Raw genomic sequence first — 13,540 nt, 5'->3', positions numbered from 1 at the left:
ATATTTGAATAAAACGTCACCAAAGAAGATACGCAGGGCAAATAAGTTTACAAAAGATGTTCACAATCAGTCATTAGAGGATGATGAACATTAATGCTATAATTTAAAAATCATAGCACACTTATTTGAGTGGTTAAAATTTAAAATAACAAAAAACAAAAACAACAACCTTGACAACACCAAGTGTTTGCAGAGATAGGGAGAAACAAAGCTTTCAGATACTGCCAGTGAGCTCTAAAAATGATACAGCCATTCTGGAAAACAGTTTGGAAGTTTCTTCTTAAATTAAACATATGCTTGTCATAAGGCTCAATGATCGCACTCCTAGATATTTATTCAAGTGAAAGAAAAGCTTATGTTTACACAAAAACCTTAGGGGAATGTTTATAGAGGATTTCTTCATAATTACCAACGCTGAAAACACCTCACACATCCCTCAACTGGTGAAATGGGTACACTGTGGGGGATCCATACAGCGGCCTACTCCATGAAAGGTCGCCCGTCACTCATGACGTCATGTGATTATCAAATGATGCGATGGGGTGTACGCTTCCGTCTGTAGAGTTCTTCTCCCAAAACCCATAGTCTAATGGTGAGAAACCTATCAGACAAACCCAAATGGAGAGATATTCTATAAAATACCTGGCCAGTACTTCTCAAAAATGTCAAGGTTATGAAAAACAAGGAAAAGATTGAGACATGGTCACTGATTTTCTGTAATGGAAAAAAAAAAAGGGGGACATTAAAGGGAAAAATAATTCCAAATGAAGTCTGGAGTTGAGCTAATAGTAATATATCAATGTTGGTGTCTTCGCAGGATGAACAGTCACTGGAACTGCCCCCCTGCTGATGGGTACACAGGAGTTTTGTTCTCTCTTTGCAACTTTTCTGTAAATCTACAATTATTCCAAACCAAAAAAAAATTTATTAAAAAAAATAAAGCAGGAGGGTCCCATAGCAAGTGCTCAAAGAGGACAGCTCTTCTTTTGAGGGGAAAACATGGGTAGGAAATGCAGACCATAGAACTTCCATCTCAGGTTAACTAAGCACTCATAGATGGTAAAAGGCTCCTACCAGTGTCATTGCACACATCAGAGCATCACAGTTAGAAGGGATGGAAGTAGTATTTGGCCCAAGCCCTTCATTCTGCAGCTGAAGAAATGGAAGCCCAAGAAAAAGAAGCGAGAGGAGGAAAACTATGGTGTTTAAAATAGAAACAGCAGGAAGAACTGTAAAAGTAGTAGTCATAAATAACATAAATAACAGTAAATAACATTTACTGTAACTCGGGTCCTGTTCTAGAGGCTTCTACCCATCATCTGACTCATGACCACCCTACAGGACATTTTATAATAGTCCGTCATACAGAGGGAGAAGCAGAGGGTCAGAGAGGTTAAGTGACTTGTCCAGGGTCATACAGCTTGCAAAACTGAGTTCCTTTGAACTCTGGAAAAGACAGGGAATTTGAGTTAATTGAGCACCTACCCTGTAGCAGGGCAGATGCCAAGTGTCTCTTAAACCTTAACTCATTTTATTCTTCACATGATTCTACAAGATACATTATCCCAGATTCATCCAGGAGGACTCAGGGTTTCCATACTCTTCCTATCACCCAGGTGGCAGGTGGCAAAGCAGAGATCTGAGTGTAGGGTCACTGGAACCCAGTCCTGCATTCTCTCTACCCAATCAGTTTCCTTTCAATACCAGCCAAAGGGGCCAGCAAACTAGAGGGTCTGCCTTTTCACCCACTTTCTCTCCCACATTCAGGAAAATGTAGATTTCCTTTCCAACAACTTCTACTACTTTCTATCCTACAAGAAGAAAAAGACATAATAATGATAATAATAATATCCATAATTCCTTAAGACACAAGGAGCTGACCCAGGGCTTTTAAGATCCTTGGGACATAGGATGCCAACCATGTCCATTTTACAAATTTCAAAATTCATCCAAATACCTAGAAAGTATTAACAGAGTCAGTAAGATGTTAACATGACAAGATGAGCTGTGGCTGATGTCTGACGCTTTAGCCAAGCTCTTTACCGTCCATAGCCAGAGGGTATGAAAAGTGTTAGTTGTATTTAGACATATTGGGGAAACATACAAAGTGATCATCTGTTTGTATGCCCCCCGCCCACATGTGGCCACAAATGGAACACATTGAAAAGGTCACGAGAGATCAGGAGATTTAGTGAACTGGGCACAATACAGCTTTGTGGTCCGGTCTATTTTCTCGTGACAATGTAAAATATAGATTGAGATAAACTAAAATCCCTCATATTTGGTTTTATAGCTTCAATTCATAAATTCTCTACATTCATTAGAAAGCGATGTACTATCTTCACCCACTTGAAAAGATAGCATCCCAAGGGACAGATACAAGGATATTAAAAAAAAAAAATCCTGATCAAAGAAATATTGCTTCTTTCCTCCTTTCATTGAGCAGATGTGCGATGTGTCCAGAGAAAGAAATAGAAAAATTCCAGAGTGATTTATTTGATGAACCTAGTTTTAACCGAGGTTGTATGCCTGATATCATGACGGGGGTTATTAGTTTCTAGTTGAAAATGACCAGAGAGGGTCCTGTTCACTTCATCAATATGGTCCATTTATAGGCTGTCAAGGAGACCACATCGTGCAGCCTGGGCTTTCTGAGAGTAATTTCTCTATTAGATGTTTGCTGTCTTTACCATGAAGACTTCTGGCTATTTAAGAAAACCCAGATCAGAAAGATATGTCTGTTCTAGCCTAACATTTAAGACATTAAAAGCAGATGCATCACTTAGAAAAATGAGTCTTTGATTCAAAAGCCCATTGCCACCAAAAAAGGCACCAAAAAATCCTCATTTGCTACAAAAAAAAAAAAAAAAGAAAGAAAAGAAAAGAAAACAAATATTTTTTAAAACCCTGCAATTTTTCTAGGCAGAAAATTGACTTTTGCTTTTGCTTAAAAAATAGTTTGTGTAATCTAGGGGTTTCCAGATTTCATGAAGCAACAAAACTATTTTTAAAAATTGGCAGGGGAAGATCTACATAGAACTGCCAAGTTATATTAATTTGGCCAAATAAACTCTTAAATATCCCTCTACAAATGTTATAGATGGCCTCCATCATCCTATAAAGAAAGGACATTTTCGCACACATGCGCATATGCCCACAATTTAAAATAACATAAATGTTTTACAAGAACACAATCTCAGAAGGGAAGTATTCCTTTCGGGAGAAAGAGCCCAGAGGTGCTTTCTCTACAGACTAAAGAAGCTATTATCACTTACCAGCAGATGACCCTTGGGAGCCCCTGGAGGATCTGGCAAAATCTGTGAGGACGCCATGTTGATGTTAGAGGACATTTTTTTGTAATTCCTTAATACTTTACTAAATTGTTACAGGGTGAACAGAAATACTACTACTAATAATAATGGTGGTAAGTAGTACCATTTATTTAGTAAATACGAGATACCAGCTTTACCATGTACTTACTATGTGGATATGTTTTAATTCTTGCCACAAGCTACGAAATCAGGATTATTCTGGTCCCTTCTGAATCAGACAGCCATGGCTCAAGAAGTCACACCACTGGTTCTTGGATATTCGGCCTTAAGTGATGGAGCTAAGATTCCACATCCGGTCCCTCTGAGCCTGAAGCCCCGTGCACTAACCATTCGGCACCCTGCCTCCTTCTCATGATGCACTTCAGGATGCATTTGTCTGGGGGTCTGTGGTCCAGGGTTCCCCTCGACACTCAACACAGTGCCTGACAAATGGTGGACATTTAAAGCTTATGTCTGAACAAATGAATAACGAAGACTTCCAGTTTGGGAAATTTGTTTTCAAACCTAGGGTGGTAGAGGACAAAATGAGATAAAAAACAAAAGAAAATAAAACAAAACAAAACAAAAAAACCAAAACGAAGATCACGCACGTAAAATGCTTAAAACCATGCCTGACACAACACAAGAAGCCCTTGCTACATGTGAGTGACTTTGATCATGGTGGTTAAGAAATCAGCTCCCCTTGGAGAAAGCGATCTTGGCTTGGTCTGCAGAGGACATACCTTACAGAGGGATCTTCACACAAGAGATCTTCTTTAGAAATTGCACTTTGTAAAATGCCCATGTGCATCAGTTCTTTGTTCTTCTTTTGCTATATATATTATCATTATAACACATGATTATAGCACTATAGTGTATATTATATGCATATATATCATATATATGTATCAATGCATAACAGAACGCCCCTTTTCTCATGGATGAAGGATGTGCAACTTAATAAAATAAAAACAACCCTTAGTCCCTCCCTGATGAAAGGCTTTTTAAAACAAATATTGCTTTGCTGGGCCCCCAAGGAAAATTAGAAGAGGTTGAAAATTAGGGTTCTCCTGTGTATAAGATAGACGTACAAACGCTTCTTCATTTGAAAAGTAGAATTGGCCACTGCCATTCATCAAGAGCTCTCCGACCTTCTCTGGGGCTCTCCTTTACAGATAGCCTTTCTAAGCTTGAGTTTAGAAATTTGTTTTTCAGTTAAGTACACGGTGCTGTGAAAGCTGGAATTATAAGTGAGACTCTATTACTAGCATCAGGGACATTGCATTATTTCCCCAACCTTTGCTGGAAATTTCCCAAGATGGTAATGAGAAAACTATAACACCAAGGTCCACTGGTCTCCGATTTCGGCACCCTAAATTACAAGGGGTCCCCGGGACCATCATTCTCAAAGCACGCTCCAGGACCAGACTGAGAAGGTGATGTTCTCGCTGCTTTTTATCTCAGTTAGTGATGTTCCCTGCCTCCCCGGAAAGATGTTTCTCTGGGCAAAGTAGCCCTAGCTGCTGAAATGATTTCTAAGTCTGTTCCATCAGCAGGATGGAGGGACAAGGAGGCTTGTTACTCTTCTGCCCCTCAGATGGGTCAAAGTGTTGAAAGTTAGGGTTACGGCTGTAACAGCAAAACTTACAAACACCTCAGTCTTGGAAGTTACAATGGGGATAATGGCTTCATTGTATTTTGCCTTATAAAACAATTCGAGGTTACCTAAAATAAAAAGAAGAAAGTTAAATTTGGGAAAAATGGATTTCTTCTAGTTTATTTTTCCCCAGGCAAAAATAACCAGGCTAATTTCTGGTACATAGCACCTCATGCTTGGACTCGACCTGATTTCCGTACAGTGAGCTTTAGTTTGTGGGGCTGGGAGGTGAGCAAGCGTTCCCTGTCTTTGCTTCCAGAGAGAGAAATGTTGGTGGCTTCAAAATAATCCACAGTGAAATACTGCTCTTAATGTCATCCTATCAGATAGACAACGTCTTCACTGAGTTTTCCAAAAATAATTTCACAGATAAATATATAGGTTAAAAACTGTAGGTCAATTGAGAGTATCCTTTTGAGAGACAATACATAGAAAAGATTATCTTTCATGGATAGATATATATAGAGAGAAGAGTATCGTTTTTTACAGACGCATCTGTTTTCCAAAGCTACAGGTCAGCAAAGAGCATGTTTTTTGCAACTTCTTCATGAATAAATTACGGAGAACAACCCAATGGTAGCTTAAACTTGTGTCTATGCAGACCACTTTCATTCAGGAATAATAGAACGTCCCAAACCATCTCGACTATCTGCGCATTAAAACATCCTCCGGCTGAGAAACGACCAGGCTCTCACAGTCGAAACCCCACTTGAAAGAGACTCGTGTTAAGGACACAGAAAGCAAAGATGATGGTTGTTTTCTTGTTTTTCAAAATAGCCTCAAACACTGGCTGGCTGACTGGCTCCAGCCTTGTTGCAGCACATTAAAAATAAATAAATAAATAAGTAAATAAATAAAAATGAAAAAGAAAAGAAAAAAAAGCCTCTTCTCTCTACTAGATCAGGTGCTGAGGGGTATTTTGTTAAAAAAAAAAAAAAAAAAAACTCGGTCCAGAATCAGCTGCCTGCCTCCCTTTCAGTTTTCTTTCAAGGTTTTTGTTTTTGTTGTTGTTGTTGTTGTTTTCCAACCAATTCCGTTTGCACTTGTGAATGATAATGAATTGGGGCTCTTAGAGGAACTTGAACTTCTTGGATAAAAGATGTGTTCAGTATTTAAGTCGTTAACACTGACATGATTATCTTCAGAGTGTGGCCCCATTAACTTCATTCTTGAGTCTCTGTTTATTGTCATAGTCTGTCACAGAGCTTCACGGCACAAGGTCAGATCAGAATGCAAGAACCCAAATGAGGCAGAATGATGGGTCTTCTTTCCATAACATAGCTGCTGTCATCTGCCCTCAGTCCAGGATGGGGGACACAAAATATTTCTAACGTCAACACCGGGCAAATTATTTTCGAACTGGGTTGAACATCTATCTGCAAACCCGAGTAGGTAGCAGCGTCCTTAAAAATGTCCTTGCTCTTTAAGCCTGAGATTCTACTTGTAAGTCTTCGAAGGAAGCAGTAAAACATGCAAAGATTTATGTTCAAGGCTGGTCATCTCAGCTTTGTTAATAATAGCAAAAAGCCGATGGCAATGTAAATGTCCAACTTTTGCAGATTATCTGAATCAACGATATTATTACACATTGTGCCCCAATCCAAAACCATACCTTCAAATAACACTAAATATAGGAAAATATTCATGGCTTATAGTTAAGTAAATTACGCATTAAAAAAAAAAATACAGCAGCGATCCAGGTTGTATGAGATATTACACATTTGTGTATAGGTAACCACAAAGCCTGTAGTGCTTTACCAGCGCTTACCAATCGGTGTGTGGGGGAGGGAAGGGAGCAGATCATTCTCATTCATTCTTGATATTTTGTCGCATTTCCTAAATTTTCTGCCTTCCACACAGATTTGTTTGGTGATGAAAACAACCCCCCACCCCAAAACACCATAAATGTTGTTTTTCAAAACCAGCCAGGATGCAAGCCCTTGCAATCAGTTATTTTATCGGAAGCACGGATCCTTGGTCCAGTACACAGGCCGGCAGGCGGGCAGACCTGCCTCACTGCGCTATTCCCCGACTTGTATAGAGTTGTCAAAAGGAAGTCCCCTAACATGCTTTCTGCAGCTCCCGGCCCTTTATTAATGCCACATGTGCTCTTGTAAGGTTAAGTTATTAAGTGATATACAATAATTGTCTCTACTCCAAAGTAGACATTTCATTTCACTCAGCTCATGTGGATCTATTTCGGTGTCATTTATCACGACGGCTTTTTAAGATCCATCTCAGTGGGCTGCATCCCTTGTCCCTCTCTTTGAATGCAAGCCGACCTAAACGGCCCCAGTAAGAAACTAAATATAATTACCTATGGAACCGCACAGGGCAAAGTGGGATCGCACCAGCTTCCCAAGTGGAACAAGACGTCTGGAGGCGCCTCATCCCGGTTCCTCCCCGGAGTTAATTTGCCTGCATTTCCTCCCTCGTGGAGAGCGCTTACATACAGCCTCACAATGACCTGTTTAGTCGGGAGTGGAAAATTATGTCATTTGCAAGCAAGCTTTCAGCTGTGATATTTTATAATTGTTAAGATGAAAACCCGATAATCCTCGCCCCCTGCACATAAACTGCAATCCATCTTTAAACCTGTGATAATTCCTAAAACCTGCCGCTTAATAAACTAACAAACCCCAGGCCTATGTGATTTTACGGGGAGTCAATCTTTGATCAGCCAAGCTGAAATGGGTCTGATAAGGGGACGCCCTTCCACTCTGGGAGTCGCCACTCGAGTGGCTGATTGCCGTTTCCTCCCGGTCCTCAAGTGCCAAATAAGCAGAAGTCTTCCCGAGCTTCTTATCTCTTTCACTTTCTTCTCGAGATCTCTGTCGCTTTAATCCGGCATGTCTGCTGCTGGTTAACAAGGAAATCCTATGTCAATTATCGCCAACAACTTCCTGCTGCGTAGCAGTGGGGAATCAAAGCTTCGGAGAGCCTTTTCACACCAGAGAGTGGTGCAGGGCCTAATTAAATGGCCCTCATCTCCTGCAGCCCGGTGGAGGCCGCATGATAGATAGCTAATGAAAGATAGCCCAATTTTTCTGAGAACCGTTTGGAGGCTGGCGGGCTGTCCGGTGGGTTGCAGGTGTGCGCCGGAGTGGGACCGTGTGCGGTTTTGTTCCACTTGTGCTACATTTAGTGGGTCTGTTGTCAGCGCTGGACAGAGGGACGGGAAGATTGCATCTTATTAGACTTGTTCCATAAATCAGACGTCCAAATGGAGAATGGGAGGGACGTGCGGGGAGATACGGTGGGACCTGAAGTTCAGGCCCCGAACGAGACCCTTGCCTCTGGAATAATTCACCCGGCTCGGACATCAGAGATTTCCCCCCATCCCCCCTGCCCTGCCCTCCCGCCCCCCACCCCCACCCCGAGGAATTCTCGGCTCATATGATGCTGCTTTTAAAAAGTCATTTTCTAAGATCACTGCAAATCGTCACCTTCAGATGACATTCTCGCTGTATAGACTACATAAACATATATGTACGTTTAGTTTTTATATATATTAGTTTATCTATACAAAACCAGATAGTAACTCTATGTAATAGTTAATATATATTAGTATATAACTAACATATCATTCATTTTTTTTTTTTTTTTTATCGTTGTGACTCAGGTTTTCTCTAGCAATTTTTCTCAAGCTAGACGGTGGTTCTCAAAGTGTGGTTCCCTGGGCAAGCAACTTGACCTGAAAACGCCTTAGAAGTGCAAATTTCTCAGGGTCCACTCCGGACCTACTGAATCAAATACTCCAGGGGTGAAACTAGTAACCCAGATTTTAACACACCTTCCAGATGATTCTGAGTCATGCTACAATTTGAGAGCCACTGGTCCGGCGCATTTCCAAGAAACTCCTTTATAGATGACCAGTTTGAGTCATTAATCTTAACATCGCCATTTGTTCAAAAAATGTCAACATGTTACATAACAGACACCCTCCATTCCTTAGCCTGACTTGACGCCTGGGTGCCTTTTACCAAGAGGTGTATTTCCATGGCTGCAATCATTTCCTGAGTTCTGACTCATGATGTAGTACTCTACTGAGTGAGGTGATTTGGGCTTTAATTTAAGGAAGTAGGGAGTGAGAGGTGGTGAGTGTGTCCACGGAAATATTTAAATCAGTTTTCTAGAGTTCTGATTCTTAGACTTTCGGATTAAAAAAAAAAAAACTTCAAGGTACCAGACGGTTAGTTGCTTTCTAGTGTGTAATGGACAATGTTTATTTTTTCTAATATTTTATAAAAGAAAGGATATTTTTTAAAAAGACAGAACGATAATAGTAAAGACAAAATGTTAGAATAAAAGCCAATCTTTTCAATGAAATGAGGTTTTGCCTATGAAAAGCTCCTTCCGTTGCCTTATTTTCCTCTTTTATTTATTTATTTACTTAAAGATTTTATTTATTGGGGCGCCTGTGTAGCTCAGAAGATTAAGCCATAGCCTTCAGCTCAGGTCATGATCTCAGGGTCCTGGGATTGAGCCCTGCATTGGGCTTTCTGCTCAGCGGGGAGCCTGCTTCACCCCCACCCCTGCCTGCCTCTCTGCCTACTTGTGATCTCTCTCTCTGTCAAATAATAAATAAAATATTTTAAAAAATTATCTATTTATTTGAGAGACAATGAGAGAGAGAGAGCACAGAGGGAGAGAGAGAGAGAGGAGCAGACGCCCTGCTGAGTAGGGAGCCCGATGCAGGACTCGATCCCAGGACTCTGGGATCGTGACCTGAACCAAAGGCAGGCATTTAACAGACTGAGCCACCCAGGTGCCCCCTATTTTCATCTTTTAATGAAAGATTTGTGTGTTCTCTGCCATGAAATGGTTATCTGTTTGCCAATCAATATCTAGAAGTCGTCAGTGTAGATTCGACTTAGAAAAGAAGGGCGGGGCACACTGAGCAGTGGCTCTTAACCCAGGCTGCCTCTGAAAAGTACCCTGGGGAGCTTTGGAATTCTCATTTAATTGTTCTACTTTGACATCAGAATTGTTTAAAAAGTGTGAACTGCTTTCATGTTTGTAAATTGTCTTGTACTGCAGAGTTCCTCAAAGTTTCCTGTGTGCACATCGCCCCTGGGGATCTCGTTAAAATGAATGCAGAGGCTGTTCAGTAGGTCTGGATTGGGGCCCAAGGTTCTTCAAGTCTAACCACCTCCTTGGTGATGTGGTCGCTGCTGGTCCGCGGATCACACTTTGAGTAGTAAGGCCTACAGCCCTTAATTGTTAAGGATGCAAGCACCTAGCAGAGAGCCCCTGCCTCTCCTAGCACCAGCGGAGGGTCACCAGCCCTGATTTCCTGGGGAGGAGATACCACCTTCTCAAGGTGGTATCTGCTGGGAGCAGTGTCAAGGACATGGCAAGGATCGATCTCCAGGGCTGCCTGGGATCCTTACTCCTGAAGCAGCCACAGGCACCCCCCTGGCGAAACCTCAGTCCCTCTCCTGGCTTCCATAGATGTTTTGTGGTTCTGTTGGCTATTCTGAGGTAAATGAGGAGGCCTGAATTTGACTCATACAGTGTTGGAAGCCAGAGAGGCAGAGTGAGGAGGACAGGAAAATTATGTAGCCAAATCCTGGTACTACCATTAGGACTTCAGATTTTTTTCACTGGACCACAGAGACTGGGCTTGAGCACTTCCTGACGAGGCGTTGCCACCCTCAGGACAGGACAACCAGCCGGGCTGAATGCCCACGACCAGCCTCAGGGGCATGGACTTGGGTTCTTCTCACCTCCCTCTGACTCACAGGATTTTCTCTCATCCATTTAGTTGTACCTTAGGCTTTACAATGCACTTCCCTTTTTTATTTTATCTTTCCCTTACTATATCTGTGATCTTAGGCAATTGACTTTCTGGACACACCTCAGTGTCCTTACCTTTACATGGGGTCATACTAGCCTTCTAATTCAGAGGATTGTTTTAAGGATTAGATGAGGAGATATTTAGCAAGCGCACTCTGGGAGTTATTTTATCACACCAATGATATCTACCTGCTTAAGGACATTTTGAAAAGCATATGGATCAGGGTTGGAAGAGACCTTAGAGGAGGTCTGGTTCACAGTACTCAATTTTACAGACAATATTAAATGAGGAATATCAAAATAAGTTAAAAAAAAAAAAGATGCCTGCTGGATAGTAGTTTTCGTGTAGCTTAAATTAGGTGTTTAGGTAGTTTAAATCTGTTTGACTATTGATATCTTATAATCTTTATGTAAAACATTTCTATAGCAAAGCACACACGACACACTTCATAAGATGACTTCAAAATAATACTTTCTTTCGGGGCATCTGGGTGGCTCAGTGGGTTAAGCCTCTGCCTTCCGATGAGGTCATGATCTTAGGATCCTGGGATCGAGCCCCACATCCGGCTCTCTGCTCAGTGGGGAGCCTGCTTTCCCCCTCTCCCTCTCTGCCTACTTGTGATCTCTCTCTCTGTCAAATAAATAAATAAAATCTTTTTAAAAATAATACTTTCTTTCAGAAATTGTAAGAACTCAACTAGTGGGGTTTCGAAAGCAATGGCGGTGTCTACACCTGGAATTTGAAGATGGTTTTGAATTTTGAGGTAACTTAGAATCAAATCATTTTTTTAAAAATTTCATTTGTGCCTGAGCTTACACTGACAGTGCAAGAAAATTCTGCTCTGGGGAGTTGCAGAGCAGACTGCAAGGAAACATCCAGGAGCCCTATTCAAGGTTCCCTCAACCCCTTTCTTTTGTAATACTGAAGACAAGTTAATTTCTGAACAAATAGTAATACTTCCCCCATTTAATATACTTTGCCTCTAAATATAATAGTTGGTATCAAAGGGAGTTGATTCCATCTCTAGCATAGTTCTTGAATTTATCCAGAGTTTTTCTATAACTCAGATGCTATCATGTTGCTCTCCTGCTGAAAATTATTCAATATGTCCTTTTTGTAGGATCAAAGCCAAATTCCTCACGCCAACATTATTTCCTAGTCTGGCCCTCAAATCTCTTTATTATCATAATTGTTCCAAAAAATATTGTACCTACTACTGCTATTACAAAAATGCAGTATTACAAAAATGCACCTATCTTTGACAAAATGTTCACTATATCCAATCATTCTGCAAGGTCATTTATGTGGACAATCCCATTTATGACTAGCTACTGCTTGTTATCCTGAGTTCACATATGAGAAGTCGAGCCACAAGAAAGTTCCATTCATTACTCAGCTATAGGGTGAGTGAGCTTGGACTAAGATTCAAGACACTGAGATACAAAATAATTGCAAACTGGCTGCTGTAGCTCCAACTATCACAGCTGCATTCCAGGAAGGAAGAAGGGGAAAGCAAAGTGACAAAACCCTCACCTAAGAACTTTAGCAGCCTACATACCACTCTCACAAACTTTGTCACATGGCCACTCACGTGCAGGGAAGGTTGGGAAGTACATTTTGTTTTTGTTTTGTTTTTCATTTTGGCATATGGCTCACCCCAACCAAATCGAGGTTTTATTAGTATGAAAGGGGAAAGGTAAACACTGGGTGACCTACCAGCTATCTCTGCCCTGAGGCATGACGTCCTCTTTCATTCTGGGGAAGAATTCCATTAATTCGCACTGAGGCTGAAGGACCCCCCCCCCTGCCACGGCCATGTGGCAAACTGACTTTTTGCCTTCCAGTTTCTTCTCTGGGATACAAGGATATGTGGAGTGCTCAGTGGCACATCTGTCACTCCTCTGGAAGTGACAGTGATAACTTATAGAGTGGCCATAAACATGGTTACGCTATTGGTTTATCAAAAGAAGATGAACACAACGTTGTGCATGCTCATTCTAGCCATGATTCCTTCCACTTGGTCTGTGACAATATAAAAACCATCAGGTCACCTGTGTCCTTTTACTACACATTCCACTCACACTATGTCTGGCTTCTTGGTGAAGGGACACACCAGTGTAGAGTGTTCTCATCTTTTTCTCTCTCACGGACTTTGATGTAGTTCTGTCTCTCTGTTTACATCGGTATGTTGTACTTGTACACATCGGTGCCTGGGCTCAGCCCATGGCCCTCACCTGAAAAAACATATATGATGCTGTTGTAGGACTAGCAGTTACTGAGATTTTATTTCCTTTGGCTTTTTGTTTTTCCTCAGCAATGTTAAACTGACTTCTGCCCAGCATTCCAGAATGTTCCAAAGGTGAGGGTAGTAGAGAATTCCTGGGACACTTGTTCCTACCCTGGGGATGTAAATCGGTTGCTATTAGAGTATTTTAATAGATGAAGATTTGAAGTAAACTTGGGATTTCCTTCACAATGCTAAATTGAGTGTTTTCATTTTAAATAGATAATCGAAAATGTCAAACATTTTTCTTTGTGTGTGTATATATGTGCGTCTATGTCAACATTCATACTGTCAGCTTGTTTTTCATGTTATCAGCTTTTAATTTTAAAGTCTGTCACAGATTCATGGGGAAAAGGGGAAGAGTGAGAACCATTTGCCATGCATCACTATTTCAGTTCTGGTAAATTAGTGCAGCATTACGTATCCCGACAACATGAGGACAGAGGAAACAGAAACATTTTCTTAGAGGGAAAAGTGCACAGCTTGGG

This window comes from Mustela lutreola, chromosome 4 (genome assembly GCF_030435805.1).
Source record: "Mustela lutreola isolate mMusLut2 chromosome 4, mMusLut2.pri, whole genome shotgun sequence".
Classification (NCBI taxonomy): Eukaryota; Metazoa; Chordata; class Mammalia; order Carnivora; family Mustelidae; genus Mustela; species Mustela lutreola.
Note: the sequence above shows the minus strand (reverse complement) of the source record.